Raw genomic sequence first — 16,654 nt, forward strand, 5'->3', positions numbered from 1 at the left:
CGCCAACGTTGGTTGTGTTCTTATTTAATGGTCTATCTGAAAGGTTCAGTCGTCCTTTCTCAGAGACCCCTACTCACCTCCAAACCAGAGACGTCCGTGGTGGGAAGGGAAATCCACCTCAGCTGAGTAGGTATTCAGCTCGTAGGATAAAGATAAAGATAAAGAAATCTCCCACATTCTGCTAACCCAATCTACTTAAATTCATTTAGTTAATTACCCTTTTATTTAACAATAAGCTAAGGATAGTGAAGAACAAGAAGTTGCTCTAAATTTTGCAGAAAATAGCGGACATGCAGTGACTATGAAATTATTATATTACGGCCTCCCAGCAACGGGTGGGGACGTAACCTTCGTGGTAGAGGCACACGAAGCTTTCAGAACAGAGGTATTCTATTCTTGGGTTAAGTTCCTGGCTGTGAATGCACGCACAAAATTGTTTCACACTTACATTGAAGATGAGACACCAGAGGGATACTTTCCATATGTGGATATAGGATTTCCGTTAACTTAACAAGAACACATACATTGGTTTAAAGGTGCCCTCCCCCATAACGTAAAATTTGGGAGACTCAGTCCATTCATTAAAGAAGGAGCGACTTGGCCGGTCCTAGCTGCTTATACACCACATCCCTAACTTAATGATTTAGTTGCAGCAGAAATAGCAACACTATACAAAGATCTTGTAAAAATCTACAGAAACCTTGCGCAGTACATTATGCGAACACTCACAGTTAACCCTGTGCGGATGACTCCTGCTGCACGACCACAATTGGCTGCTATGGGTATCAGCCCTCAAACACCGAACGCTGTTATGAGCAAGGTTCACACCAGTCAGGGACAAATTCCGTTCTGGATAGCACAGAAAACAAGCCAGCTTGAAGCGTTTTCCCCCATACGGGCCCACAGGCTAAACACAGAATACTAACAATTTGCTTGCCAATGGGGGTGGCTCTCCCGGAGGAAGATTGTGCCACTTGGGGTAGAGTCTTCGCTGCAGTCTACAACAAAACTCATGGTACCCCTTACATGGCAGTGTTACCTGAAGTACTGAAACAGGTACTGAATGAGTATGAGGCAGGACCTGCTCTGGATTTGGAGATGAAACTGATGAGCAACTTTGCTGCAGTATCAACAATTATGTTAAGTAACATAAAGGGGGAAGCAGCAGCATTGGCTATACACCAACGCCTGAGGGAATTCACTCCTGCACAGCAGGAGTGGGAATTGCCTAAAATTACCAAAGAAACCTATGCTACGCTATGCCAGTGGTCTTCAAACTTTTTTACACGGGGTCCCCCCCGAGCAAAACGTTTGGGAGTCAGGCCCCCCCTTAAACCTTCAAAGGGGTATATATCGAGACAAGGGTAAGTATGCTACTAAACAGGGGTTGGTTTATAGTTTGTGTTGAGATGAGGAGCCATCGATCTCTGGACCAAGCTGCACTTACTTCAGTTGAGCTGAAGTAAGGAGCTGTCGCCATGCGGCACAGCTGAATGTCCTATGGCAGCAGTGAGATAATGATCACCAAGCCCTTGAGTTTTGGGTGGTTTCCTGAGTATGAGAGTAGCAGAAATCCAGTCCATCCAAGGGAAGCATATTAAGTTCTGCATGGATGTTAGTGTATTATAGGGCCTACCACCACCAGCTAACACCTTAAAGAAGTAGACAGTAAAACCGCCATTTACATGGAATAAAGCACTAATCTCAGGGACAAGCAGGTCTGTAGGACAGCAGGAGAGCCTAAGAATATGGGCCCCCTCTGCAGAGTTGATTGGAAAGATAGGAGTGGGCCTTGGGTTTACTGTGGGAGGGGAGAACAAGAAGATGGATGTGTTATTGCTTTTTTGCTTCTTTGCCTCATATAGTACCCTGTCCTGCAACTTGTATAGCATGTATTTGGGGGACTGGAATGCCACTGCCCAGTGTTGAGAGGACAAAGGAAAAAACATTGTAAGGCCTGTGGGTGAGGATTAGATGAAGGGGGCAAGGCCACGGTGCAGTAGTGTCTGGTAAAGGTACCATAATGTAATGAGAGGAAGAATGCAAAAAGAACAAAAGATGGAGAGAATGCAGAACACTGTCGTACATTCACCCCAGTACAGAGATCTGGTACTAAATCCATCGTTTTTTGGCTCACCATGAAATTCCAGTTTTAACCCAGCCATATGCAAATCAGTCTTGACCTTGTGCCTCATGGGAACAGTCCAGCACGAACTGCCAGGCAAGGTCCTCCCTGGACTGGAAACAAGCATCCTAGGACCCGTTTCAGGGTTTCACCCCTCATCAGCCAGGATAGCTTGACTCCAGTGGCATGGAGAGCACGGGACCCACGTCTGGGCATACCCGTCCCACTAGGGGTGACAAATGCAAAAAGAGCAATTGATGGCCAGAATGCAGAACAATGTCCTACATTCACCCCAGTACAGAGATCTGGGACTAAATCCATCGTTTATTAGCTCACCATGCCATTCTAGTTTAAACCCAGCAATATGCAAATCAGTCTTGACCCTGTGCCTCATGGGAACAGTCCAGCCCGAACTGCCAGGCAAGGTCCTCCCTGGACTGGAAACAAGCATCCTAGGACCGGTTTCGGGGTTTCACCCCTAATCAGCCAGGATAGCTTGACTCCAGTGGCATGGAGAGCACCGGACCCACGTCTGGGCATACCCGTCCCACTCGGGGTGACAAATGGTTGACAAGATGCTTGTTTCTGGTCCAGGGAGGACCTGGCTTGGCAGTTCAAGCTGGAGTGTTCCCACAAGGAATAGGGTCAAGACTGATTTGCATATAGCTGGGTCCAAACTGGGGTCGTGTGGTGAGCAAAAGAATGATGGATTTAACCCAGATCCCTGTGACTGGGGGTGAATGTTTGCACTGTCCAGCATTCCGTCCATCAATTGTTTCTTTTGCGTAATGAGAGGAAGAGGCATGTGAATGAAAGCAAAAAAAATTTAAACCTTGCATTTGCTTTACTTGCAATTAAGTGAACCACTTTTTTGTCTGATACATATTGTCCTATTGTACAAATTGTTATAGACATCATTCCCTGGAATTAATGTTTCAAAAATCTAATTTTTCAGAGGAACTCTAGAAAGAATATTAGAAAAAACCTCTTAACAAAATGCTGGTACTTGGTTAGGCTGACTGATGCATGTTCTATTCCTAAAGATTAAAAAATCAAAACCATTAAAATGTGTGAAAAAGACACTGTTTAGCACATACTTAGAGGCTGAGTTCTTTTGACTGCCCCACCTACCTGTTTACCCTATGCTTCTATTCTTCCATTGAGATCTTCTCCTCAGTACAGGACTCATGCAACAGGCCCATGGGCAGGGCCTGATTAGCTGTTTAGTCCATCGGGCATTTCCTTGCCCCAGGGGGGTTCCGTGGGGGCCATTAGGGGCTGCTTTTTGAAGGTCAATGGCCTATTTGTCCAGCAGCCAGGTTTAATTCAATCGGCACAGAGGGTAAAAAATTAGAGAGATCGATATTGGAAAGAGACAGAAAGATAGCAGGGGTTGTTTTCAACATTTTGCTCAGGCTGCTTTTTTATTCCAGTCTGGTCTGTTCCTGCAAAGGTATTTAGGCCGAAAAGAAGAATTTGCAGTAGACGGTGGACCACCTTTAAAAATAAAGTCACAAAATACAAAACAAGGGAAAAAAGTAACAAAATATTTTGGGACTCATGCACTACTGGGGGTGTGTGGAGCTATGCACCCCTTCAGAAGACTTCACGCCCAGGGGGGTGCACCCCACAGTTTGAAGATCACTGTGCTAGGCAGAGATAATTTGGGAGCCAGACCTGAGAAACCACAGGTTAAAAGTAATTCTGAAAGGATAACTCCAAGCAAGCAACTGATTCTTCCAAGAAGAAACGAGACAGTAAACCAAAAAATAAACAGAATAAGACATAATCACAGGGTGGGTCTCCTTAGCAAGAATCCACAGATAAAAAATATAATTTAAGGAAACATGATGATATTAGAAAGCCTGAAAGGTATCAGGGTACTGATAAAATATCATCTCGTTCCTTTCCGGATTCATCCAATACAAATTCGGAGAGAGGTGGACGGTCAGAGCACAGATCAGAAGAACACCTGAAGCTGAAAAGGGAAATACGTCGCACTTCAGATTACATCCTTAAAGAGGACAAACCAAAGACTCAAAAACCTCAATTAAAAAAGAAGGTAGCAGGGATTAAAATAAGACATGCCCAGACTACTGAGGACTCTGCTTCTGAACAGGGAATGAGCAGCGATGATGCTGGATGGCACGGCAGAAGTCACGAAAGTGCGGCAGAACCTGATGGATGATCTGGTAGCAGTAGCGCTGTATGAGCATTTCACAGTGGAAACAAGTGATACAAGGGTAAGTGTCCCACATTGTTTATACACAATAACGCTCCAAATGGAGGGGGGTATACCCAGAAACATCAAGGCTCTCTTTTGGGAGAACCTGACATATGGTTACGACCAGGCGCAGTGCGTCCATTGGGGCAGTGCCCCCCCGCCCACGCCCGCAGCTCCCTCGGCATCTCTGAACTTAGTTTACTTAAGTTCAGTGGCGCCGAGGGAGAACTGACAATGCATGTCAGTCAGCATGACGTCGGACCGTGGGCGATCCGGTGTCATGTTGACTGACATGCATTGTCAGACCAGGCAGGGACAGGCAGCACTGCAGCGCAAGTGCGCATGAGTGGGGATGGTGCGCGAATTTTTTGCCCGTGCCCAGTCATGCGCACTTGTGTTTTCACTGACTTGCGCGTGCCCATTAGGAGCCCCTCGGTCTCCTAATGGGCAGGTGGCGGTCGAAGAGTAAGCTGTGCCCTGAGCCAATCCTGGAGCTGCAGAATTGCCAGGATTGGCTGAGGGGTTGCCACTCCAGTGCTGTTGAACTCAAGAGGCACCATTGCCAATGTGGAGCAGAGTCGGTCAGGTAAGTTTTTGTCTTAATTTTATTCTCCCTCGGCCCCCCCCTCGCGACCACCCCCCTCTTGCGAGATGTGCTCTGTCGTAAGTCACTGCCTGAGTCCGTTCCCCTACTTTCTTAAACATGCCTTCCCCGCAGCGGAATTTGCCAAGGGGCAAGGCCGATAGTTAAGGCTCGGCCTTTGGGGACGGGCGAAACGGGCAGAGAAGGAAAAGAACTCTGTCTTTTCCTTCGTGCCCAAAGAAGACAAGGACAGTGTCCAGTTCTCCCGCTGCTGGCAGCTGGCCCCCCCTCCTTTGTTCCCCCTCTTCCCTCTCTGTCTCGCTCCTCCTCATGTAGTAAAAACTGGTCCGAGACTTCAAGAAACAGGTATTACCTTCTCTTTCGCCTTTCGTTTATTTGCTTCCTTGTGAAATGGATCCAAAAAAGAGAAACACTTGCTGGAAACGTAGTCTTTTGCTGACAGTTTTGAATTTCTAAGTGCAGCCTCAGGGTAGAGAGAAATAAAACATTCAAAATATGAAAAATAACTAACTAACTAAAGCAAGGTGGCCATATTGATTTATTCACACCTAAACACATTAGCACCACATTACAGTGTTTGCCAGTGAAGCCCTACTTTTGTCGCCTCCTCGCTCTTTGAACAACCATGTTTTCCCTGGGTGGGAAAGCACACTATTCCTGGAGGTTCTGAAACACCTGCTTGTTGGGTGCGTGCATTGGAAAACAAAATGCATACTGCGGCTCTGTATTCACAAACGTGGTCTTTTGAAACCATTCTGCTTTTGTTTTGTAATGATATAAGCAATGGGCATGAGGTCAGCTCCGTTACTCTCACACGTTCCTTTCTGCACCCTCGTTCCCTTATGTCACTGTTTCCTTCTCTTTCTATTCCCCGGTTAACTGACTTTTCTCTCTTGCTCTGGGGGTGAAGGCCGATGATGAGAAATACGCCCCGGACCGGACGCCGGACCTTAAAAGAGTGGCAGCGCTAAGCGCCCACCACCTGCAATCACCGGTACATATTAGGCGCTATACTAGAGTCTAGAGATAGTTCATCCAATTCTTGTGTGAGATGTGCTCAGTCGTAACTACTTGTCATTTGCTATGACGGGGGAATGGAGGTGCCGAGACAGAGAAAGAGACGAGGGAGGAATGGATACTGAGATGTAGGGAGGGATAGCAAGCAAAATGGATGTGACAGCAACAAGATAGGAAGAGATAGCAAGATAGGGAGAGGAGAGCATGGGGGGCTGCGAGACAATGGAAGGGGCAGCAAGAGACAGTCACCGGGCAGTGTCAGCAGCACCCGGCCAGTGACAGAGGAGGGGAGATGCTGAGATAGCGAAAGACATAAGTTAGGAAGTGATACTTAGATGATGGGAAAGTGAGAGTGTCACTGGAAGAGAGTGACGCCGATAGAGCAGCTCTCAGCCACTTACAGGTGAAGGTGATGAATTCTGGGAGAGAGATAGGTAAAGAGAAAAGTGACAGTTCACAGAGGCACTTTCACAATTGCTTTATTAACCTTCCTGCTTTCTCAAATTTGCTTGAAAATGCACCATTTTCTTCTCTTTTTTCAAAATGTTCACGGGAAGAGAATCGCAACGAACCCCACCTTATGGTGGTTCGGGCTCGCTTGCTACGCTCGCTCGCAACGGTGCAGTATGCCAATAATTTTACGCCTCACCACTTTCAAATGTCACCAGCCGCCCCTGGTTACGACATTCTTTTGGGTAAAAAGGATTGGACACCTACGTTCGAAATGGAATGCCCACTAGAAAAAACAGTGATTTAACTGGCTTTCTCTGCCCTCGTTCCAGAATCAGTTAAAAATTCATATGTACAAAAGTGGGCATTAGCACTAGCTCCTGCACTTTACCGCAATTATGTTTGATGGGATGATGAGTCATTTCATCACCAAATCCCACTAAAATCAGTTCCTTAACCCCAGAGACAGTACCCTATGAAACTCGAAGCTAAGAAACAAGTTAGGGAAATCCTAGAATAACTTTAATACCAATGTGCAATAGAAAATTGCACCTCGTACATGAATAATCTTGTTTCCCGTAATGGAACCAGATAATTCATATTGTCTAGTCTTAGACTACAGACATTTGAATACTTCCACAGGCACATTTGCAGTGCAAAATGTACATAGTGTTGCACTAAAGAATAACTTTGTGCGGAAGAAATACAAAACAACACTAGACATGTCAAAAGGATTTTTCTGCCAGACAATAGCACAGGGAAGCAGATATGTGGCCGCATTTTCAGCGCTAGGTTCACACTGTCAATTTTGGCATTAACCTCAAGGATATAAGAACAGCCCGGGGCTGTTCTCAGCCAGGATAAAACAGTTAATTCAAAGTTTTGATGAGGAGGCATTGTTCTATGTAGATGATATCTATCTGACAGATGATTAATTAATGGAACACTTGGACTGGGTGAACCACATAATTCTGGGGTTTGCTCACCTGGGTTACGAATTTAATTTTGAAAAATAAAAAATTGCCCTGTTTCTAGGATATGAGTTGTCAAGTCACGGCAAATGCCTGGTGGCATATCTTTTAGAACAATGCGCACTGCTCCAACCTCCAACGACTCTGAAGAGACTACTATCCATTTTAGGATTTTTACATTTTGGCAGAACATACATTTTGGATTATGCAGAACAAGTAAAACCGTTCTGCGATTTAATCAGACCTGCTTTTTCAATCAACCATCAGACACAGGAACATACAAACATTTTACATTCCGTACAAGCTGACATGATAGCTTCAAAACATTTGCACACACATGTAAACACAACTAACCTGGTTATCCTAGTAGTCAAAGGACCCACCGGGTACACCTATATCATTTTCAATGAAGGTGATACAGTACCTATCGCATACAAATCACATTTGTACACGAACGCTGAAATGCGTTTTGCACCCACTGAGAAAATTCTCACAGCAGTAAAGATTGCTGTGGTGAGAGAGAGAGCACTGGCTCAGGGTAAGCAAATAACTGTTGTTATCCCAGTACCAACCTTAGAGGCCATTACTAAAGCAAGCGTTCCAAATGCCAAAGCATTACATCCACAATGGATTCAATGGGATAACTCTCTCACTGCAACAAATACAAGTATTCCTGCAGTACAAACAAGAATATCCTCTGCCGAATTAAATAATGCCTCTAGATCGATATGAATACATCATTTATACCAATGGTTCTGCTCAACCTGCTGTAGGGAAACAACAACAATACCAATATCCCACTGCATGCGCAATTGGTAAGGGGCAAATTCTTGATGGGAAGTTCCGTCCTGAAAAAAAAACATACTCTCAGTCCTTAGGAGACTGTACAGCACAGCTGGCAGAGGCTAAAGCCCTGATAATGGCACTACAAAGTATGGATCACAAATTCCCCACATTAATAGGATGTGATTCATATGACTGTGTCCAGTCCTATAATGAATATATTCACTACTGGGGCCAGGATTGATTTTGAGATTCCAAGGGTTGCACAATCAAGCACAAGCTGCTTTGGGAACAAGTGGCAAAGCTGAAAGAATGCTTGCCACGGCTCATGTTATCCACATATTGAATCATCAGCCTGTTGGTGTTCACATTGACGGAAATTCGATGGCCGATGAGTCCGCTAAGGTAACAGTCCGAATTGCTACCATTGCTGCAATCACTCGTTCAAGTACGAGAATAAACAGAGACATGATGGTGGCCGTCAATGCTGCTCGCAACGATACCCGCCTGCTGAAAGGCTTTCCACTCAAGTACTCCTACAAGTTCGATGCACAATATATTCTATATGCTCAGATTCCAGGAGTGGGGGATAGAGTAATAATAAAACAAACACTGATCACAGATTAGGCTTAATACTAGCTGCACATGAGGGTCTGCGGTCAGCACACACAGGGTTCACTGCTACAGTTTCATTACTGAAGCATCACTATTGGTAGCCTGGTCTTACTAAACAGACCAAAGACTTTGTCCTCAAATGTGACATCTGCAAGCAGATGAAGAGTTCCACCAGAATACTTCCTCCACAGACACCTCTATTGATCTCAGACAAGCCTCTAGCGGTTGTTTATTTGGATCACTGCGGCTCCTTACACTCAGATGGGGCTTACAAGTACATCTTGGTGGCAGTGGACTCATGCTCCAGATTCCTGTGGGTTTGGCCACAGCGCTCGGCTGACGGTCAAACTGTTATAAAGGATTTGTGAGTCTTTATCACGACATGCGCAATTGACACACTGCATTTCGACAAGAGCCCGGCGTTTAGCTCTCGGGCTTACAAAGAAGCCATGGGAAGTTTGCGTGTGGCCTTGCGGTACTCCTCCCCTACCCTCCTGATGGAAATTTGGTGGTTAAGTAGAAGAATCGTGACTTACAGCAGTCCTTAACAGCAAGGGTATTAGGCTTGGGTGGCAGCAGGGGCATAACAAAGGCCCCGCAGCCCCCGCGGTGCGGGGGGGCCCCGAGGTCCAGGTGGCCCCCTGAGCACATTGCAGACTGGCTCGAAATATGATCTTCCACTAAGGACCCACCCACGTCCCAGACATGACAAAATATCTTACAATTCCGCGCAGATGTCTCCAGGTCCGTGGCTGCGCCTGCATGTTTTTCACCCTTAAGGTCGCGTGCAATTGAAAGTGCGCATCTAGTGAGGCGAGGCATCACTGAGGCTAGAGATGACCGAGAGGGACCGCATGGGCGCAGGCCATCATTTAATTATTTATAGCCTCTGGCTAGCCATGCATTCTTGCCCTGTCTTCTGATGCCCGCAGGGATGCATTGTGGGGCAGGCGGCCGGGAATAAAAGTAAAAGTTCATATAGGCCCCGGTTCCGACCGTTCTGCTGAGTGGAGACGGAGACCGTGACACCTATCCTGACTGCACTGGCGGTTTCTTTCAGCTCCTGCCTCCGGTAAAGCTTTATATTTTCCAGTCTAGGCTTTTTCCTCGGGGCACTGTTCCCCTTTTCCGGTCTGTTAGCATGAGGAAGATTCCCTATGGTCGCCTTCAGAGCCATATCTATCTATTTATTCCTGAGACTCTTACTCTGATTGTTTACGCGGCTCAAGCTCTAGAAGTTAACTGTGGATGGCAGTCCTTTGTCAATGAAACCTGATTACAATCAATTAGGAGCCAATACGTTATTAATGACTACAAGTAGTGTTCACATTGTTTGCAAGTATCTTAGTTTTACAAGCATCTGTTGCGGTCTTCCTTTCCTCCATACATTTTCATACAATAATAAAAATGTCACAATATAGATCGGCATTTTGTCTAGTGGAAGTTTTGGCTGATTATTAAGTAGAGCAGAGAGTTAATATGCCAGCTGCAAAGTATGTGTTGAATGCAGATCAGGGAGAGAATATAATGTAAATAGGTTAGTGCTTTATTCGAGACATCCCTTTGTTTACTTGCAGTGAGTGTTTAAGTTAAAATCCCAGTGAGCTATTAACTGTCATAGAAGAGCTGCATGCAAACTGCAAGGTATAGATTAGAGTTCTATGATTTCCCCCCACCCCCAGCCTTTCATTATTAGAATATTGCGAAAAGGGTTAATTTTGGTTAAAAAAAATAAATCTGTTTTTATTATTAAAGAGAACCCCCTAACCACGGTGATACGTTTTAAATTCTGAGTTTGTGCTTCTCTAGACCAAGCACCCTTAAACTATACTGTCTATCAGTATGGATGACATGTGACTCTTACCCCTTGTAGTCCTCTATCCTCTATCCTATGTAACATTCCTATACACTGATTTACACATTTTGATTGATTGTCTCTGTGTAATGTATGTGTGATGTAGAGTGCTCTGACACCCTACACTGGTATGAGTGGTGCTATAAACCTAATTAAATGCATCTCAGCAAAAGAATGGTTATGGAGACTTGAGGGGCACTGTTAAAGCGTAGTAGTGAGGGAGTCCGTGGCGGAGGTTGTCATTGGGGGCGTCAACAAACAAACAAGCCGGCCCGGGATATAATAATATACGTACAGCTGACAGCAAGTGGAGGGCTCTTCTGCAATGGCCAAAGTCATACAACTAAATTGAATTATCTCCTGTCTTGGTGACTCCACTGTTGATTAAGCATTCGTCCAATATTAGCAGGCTTGAGAGCAGCAATGAGCGCCCTGGCTGGCTGTAACCTATGTGCTCCTCAGCCTCACTCTCCTGAGCCTTGCCCGATGCCGAGTGTCCTTGCCCACTGACCGACCAGATTACAAGGGCACTAGGTTAGTTCCCTTCCATTTCTGGTGCTTTTGCTTGCAGGTTTAAGATCTTCTTAAGAGTTTCTCGTTGCTCAAATGGGTGTCATTTCTGATAATTGTATGTTTCCCTCGTCTTCATTGCTTGATTTTTCTCAACGAGGAAGTGTCACTCATAGTCGTTGAATGTCACTCATAATTACACTGAAATAATGAAAATGCCACACATAGCAATCTGAAACCTTGGCAGCTATGGGTGGTTGCGTCTTGCGCACCGTCGCGTGGCTGCAATAAATCAACATTTTTAATCATGATGATTGTCACAATCATCATGATTAAAAATTGTGATTTATTGCAGTCACGCGACGGTGCGCAAGCCGCAACCATAATCAAATTTGAGAGCATAATATAGAGCGATAGACTTGCAAGAGGTAGCTCTACATCTTCCCTTACTTTTCTGAAAAAGGCCTTTCTCAATGATTTTTGCTTTTTCGCGCTCTGAAAAAACAGAACGTGTAAGGCTGGGAAATGTTTAAAGCCTCGTACAACCTTGAAAGTTGGGAATGTTATGTGCACTTTCTTACACTTCCGAGGCCACTTGTGTCTAATGCATGCCTTTGGTGCCTAGGTGGGCTCTGCGATTGCAATCGCAATTGAAATGTTGCACATCAGCAATCTTAAAAACTTGACAGCAATGCCGCAGGTATGTGCGCGCATTATTTCAAGCGCTTGTTGGCAAATGCAGCCGGCTTTCTGGCGGCCGTGCTTCTTTGTATCTTGGGGGTAATTTAAAACAGGTGGGTCTCTTCTGACAGTCATACTAGCTGTTGGTTTTGCTGTGAGATTACTACACAGCTCCTGCCTCAGCCTGAGGATAATGCAGTATGGTGCCTGTCCGTGCGTGAGTCAGTGTCACACTTAGGCAGCTAAGATGGATCCGTGTGTTGTAACTATTCATGTTGGGACTGCCTCACATCCTGTTGGGTTGGGTCCCACGTGGACAGAGAGGCCCTGGAGTCCTGGTGCTCTCCTGATTGATTGCTGGCAGGGAGGGGGCATAGTGTGGGCAAAGGCTGGCAATTTTAGGGGCACCTCTGCAGCAGACAGCAATCTTGTATTACATAAAAGCACATGGGAATGTGCAGATTAAGTATCAGAAGGTGTTTTAAATATTCCTTTTACCCCCACATACAACATGGGGGTTTCCATACTGGTCATGATGTGTACCACAAGCCATGTCATGTGCTTAAACCGTGTTCCCTGCTGCCCTGTGTTATAAAACACTCCTAACAGCTTTTGACAAAACACACTTCCAACCCATAGGTTGGCAAAAACCTTTGATTTCTGTTTCCTGGAATGAGGTTTAGGTATGCGTTTTTTAATGATGCTTGGCCCCGTGGTTAGTTTGTATCAAGGTGGTTCTACATTGCCAGCACTGCGCCCTGTGTATTGAGGTGCAGTTTCTATGCCCTGCATGTGTGCTTCTTCAAGGATGGCGCGGCTTGAAAATGGGCCATTGGCCTCTGTGGAAGGGAAGGACACGCACAGTACATGACTATCTACTATACAATGAGAGGCCATACCGTGCCATTCCATGACTGAGTGCCCTTCCATTTCTGGTGCTTTGCACCATTTATGGTGTTTTAAGATCTTCTTCAAGTTTCTTCTTGCTCAAATGGGTGTAATTTCTGATATTTATATGTTTTGATCGTCTTCATTGCATAATTTTGCTCGCAAGAAAATGTCACTCATAGTCATTGAAATATCAATCATAATTATGAAAATGTCACACATGGCAATCTGAAACCTTGGCAGCTATGCCCGCAGCAGCCCCCGTGTTCCAGCCTCCAGGGGCCCCATCATCACTGTAGCACACACAGGCAGCACTACACTCTCTCGCCGGCGTTGGTTGCACCAGTGAGTTGCTCATAACAGTCCTGCCTCATAAATTAAATGGTGCGTGCCACGTGCGGTGGGTGCAGGTGACCTCAGCTTCAAGGCCCAGCAGCAAGGGGGTTGAAGACAACTGCCTTGAGGCCGGAGACTATTTGCATATTTACATACCTTTGCAAACTGGTTACAGAGGGTTCGTTTTTTCTGGTTCCGGTACCCCCTGGGCCCCCACTCTGCCTATTCCTTACATTTGTATTTTACATTTACTGCCCTAGTGTGAGAATGCATTTCGTGAAAAGGAATATAAAGTAAGGTTGCCAAAAGAAAAATGCCAGCCATGTGTTGTTTAAAGAGCCTGTAAAGACCTTGTCTTCACACTAAATAGGGTTATAAATAAAGTATGTATTGATTTGTAATGTGACTTTTCTGTGTTTGTTCACTTTAATTATCAGTCCTGGATCATTCAGGCAGCCCTAGAACACAATTAAAAGTGCTTTCTATTCATATTTGTTGTTCGAAGTATGAACAGATAAGTGCTGAAAATACGGCTTTAGGTGACTGCTTATTTTTGTCCCGTCTGGGACATCAAAATAATGAGCTGGCGACCCTAATCACAAGACTGGAAGTTTGATGGAAGATCAGCACATGATTTATTTCCTCCACCTTCGATCCCTGATTAACGCCATAATAGCAATAGTTTAACATATATATCTGAAAATCCTACGCCACCGTCATTAACATGCTGAGTTACTTTAAGTGTCTGGGCATGCACCCTGCATTCAGACAACACACTCCCCATTCTCGCCCTTCACTTTTACGCTCACCTGCACTCACAGCAATCACAATGCACTCACACTGATCACCATGCACTCCCACCATTCACCCGCTCACCCTGCACTCATAGTGATCACTCTGCACTCACAATGCACTTGCATTGTTCACCCTGTACCTCACCCTGCAGTCACACGAGCACACTACTCACCCTGTACTCATGTCACACTTCACTCAGCTGTCCCCCTCACTGCTCAATCTTCAATCTCAATTAAACAAGCCCATCACTAACCATGATTCTTTCATCCCACTCTGCACTTACATCCGCACCCAAATTCATATGGTCACCTCACTCACACTGCAGTCTCTTCTCTTACCCTACTCTCACACTGTCGCATCACTAACGTGCACTCACATGGGCACTCCTACCACCCACAAAGTGCAGAGGGTTAACATGCCTGCTACAAAGAATGTGTACCATGCAGATCACAGAACTGAGTGTGAGTAAAAAATTACATGTTTGTCAGAAAGGTGCTACAGAGAGATATGGTGCATCGTTGGTGAGTAGTAGTGAGGGAATTCATTAAAAAGGAGGAGGGAGGGTGCGCCAAAAAGACTGTCAGATGCCATCCAGAGACTTTTTGAGGCATGGGCAAAGTGGGCTTTGGCCCAGGGCCCCAGACTTTCAGGGGCCTCCTGATAAAACCCGCTCTGTTCTGTGGAGTATTGCCCTGATCGCATTAAATGATTCTTGAACAGATTGTTTTAAATACAACTTTCCTTTGCTTTTTTCAATATTGATGATGTATGTCTATTTCAGACATTTTGTAGAGAAATGTTGTGTTTCATGCAACATCCATAAAATTTTCTTTTGGATCAAATCAGGACCTCACACATATGAGAAATGGGAGAGTGTCACAGAGATTATTTGCAATAATATGCCGCTGTGTTACAATATTGAAAACACACATCACTATCCCTGAATATTACATGTAAACACATTTAGAATTTTGACTAGTGTGTCTGTGCCCTGACCGTGACTCGCCCGAAGAGGACATGAAAGAGCTGAAATAGGCTCATAAATTCAAAACTGTTCTTACAAGGGGCCCCCAAAATATGTTTGGCCCCTAATATCCTTAAGATGTTCCTGGTGCCATCTGCAATGATGGCCTTAATTACCATGTGAGCTGGCACGTCTAGGTCAATGGAAAAGACATTTAGTGTATAAAGTTTAGCAAAAAAAACATATTGTAGCAGTAGGTTTAAACTCTGCATAAGTGTTTCTGTGGTGGTGCACATACAAAAGGGGAAGTCGTTTGACTAAATAGATGTATGTATGCTGCTGCTTGCTGTACTTGTTATTGTTTTACCTGTTACTTTGAATAATTTGCACCTTCATGCACAAGTACAAACCAAAAGGGCATTGGTTGACTAAAGTGGTTTGATTTTTGTATGCTGCTGCCTGCTGTGCTTTTTACTGTTTTGCTAGTCACTTTGAAATATTTGAGCCTTCATTGTTAGTTTAACCCCTTCGATGCGCATGACGGAGTGGTTCTGTCATGAGCTGTGCTTATGACGGAACAGCTCCGTCATGAGCACAGCCCCTGGGGGAAGCGCTGGCGCTCCCCCCCTGGGGCATCGATCGTGCCCCCACCGAGGGGGATGGCAGCGGAAGAGTTTCCGCTGCCACCCCCGAGCCCCCCCACGCTTCCTGGTGACGTCAGCACGCGCCGACGTCATCAGGAAGCGCTGGGACGCCCTGAAGCCATTTGCTTCCAGGCGTCCCAGCAGCATCAAGAGGTATGTGGAGCTCTCCGGTGGGGACGCGGGGGCCGCGGCGGTGATTTTCAAAGTATTGAGGCATCGGGGGAGAGGAAAGAGTATTTCCTCTCCCCTGATGTCTCAATACAGGGCATTCCTGCAGCACGATCGCGCACAGCGTCGCGATTGTGCTGCAGGAATGCCACCACTAGGCACCAGGGATGCGTTTTTGTGATAAAGGAAGCGACCCCTTGGGCAAGGGTCGCTTCCTAGGCCCCCAGTATGTGAGCAAGACTTTTCTGCCCCCTCTGGGGGTGTCAAGAATTCCTGTCATGCGAGGGGAGGAAAACGGTAACCAGCGAAAACGGACTACATCTCCCAGGATGCTTAGCGGTTGAGAGGTTATGTAAACAGGAGAGCTGTTACATAACTCAAGGAAAACACGCCCTTATGTAAACAGGAGAGCTGTTACATAACTCAAGGAAAACACGCCCTTATGTAAACAGGAGAGCTGTTACATAACTCAAGGAAACACGCCCTTATGTAAACAGGAGAGCTGTTACATAACTCAAGGAAAACACGCCCTTATGTAAACAGGAGAGCTGTTACATAACTCAAGGAAAACACGCCCTATAAAGGGAGGAACCGGGAGGTACAACGCTGTCGGATATTGTGTTTACACCGACGTACCTGCTTAGTGAAGAGCAGTGTTCCGGAGTGGTGCTCCAGTAAGGCAAGAACGGAGGTAGGTCGAGTCGTTACTCCCTGGGCCGTGTCTTGCCCCATCGTCACCTGTGAAGGACCCGGAAGCTCTACCGGATAACCATTGAGCTTCGCTTTTTGACTCGGCTGAGTCAAAGCGCAGAGGCGCTTTTGCTGGTTGGAGTCGTAACTCCCAGCCCGACCAGAGATACAGGGACTGCCAGCTGTAACGCACACCAGGAGGTGTTTGCCGCGTTACAGACTCGGAAGTCCACAGGATCGATCGAGCGGCTGCTCTCGGTTCAGTCTTCTTTGCTTGTGATTTGGGTATCGGTGACGCATCACCAGGAGGTGACTCCGCGTCCCGGTGCAGTCT

This window comes from Triturus cristatus, chromosome 1_1, assembly GCF_964204655.1.
Source record: "Triturus cristatus chromosome 1_1, aTriCri1.1, whole genome shotgun sequence".
NCBI classification, from domain to species: Eukaryota; Metazoa; Chordata; class Amphibia; order Caudata; family Salamandridae; genus Triturus; species Triturus cristatus.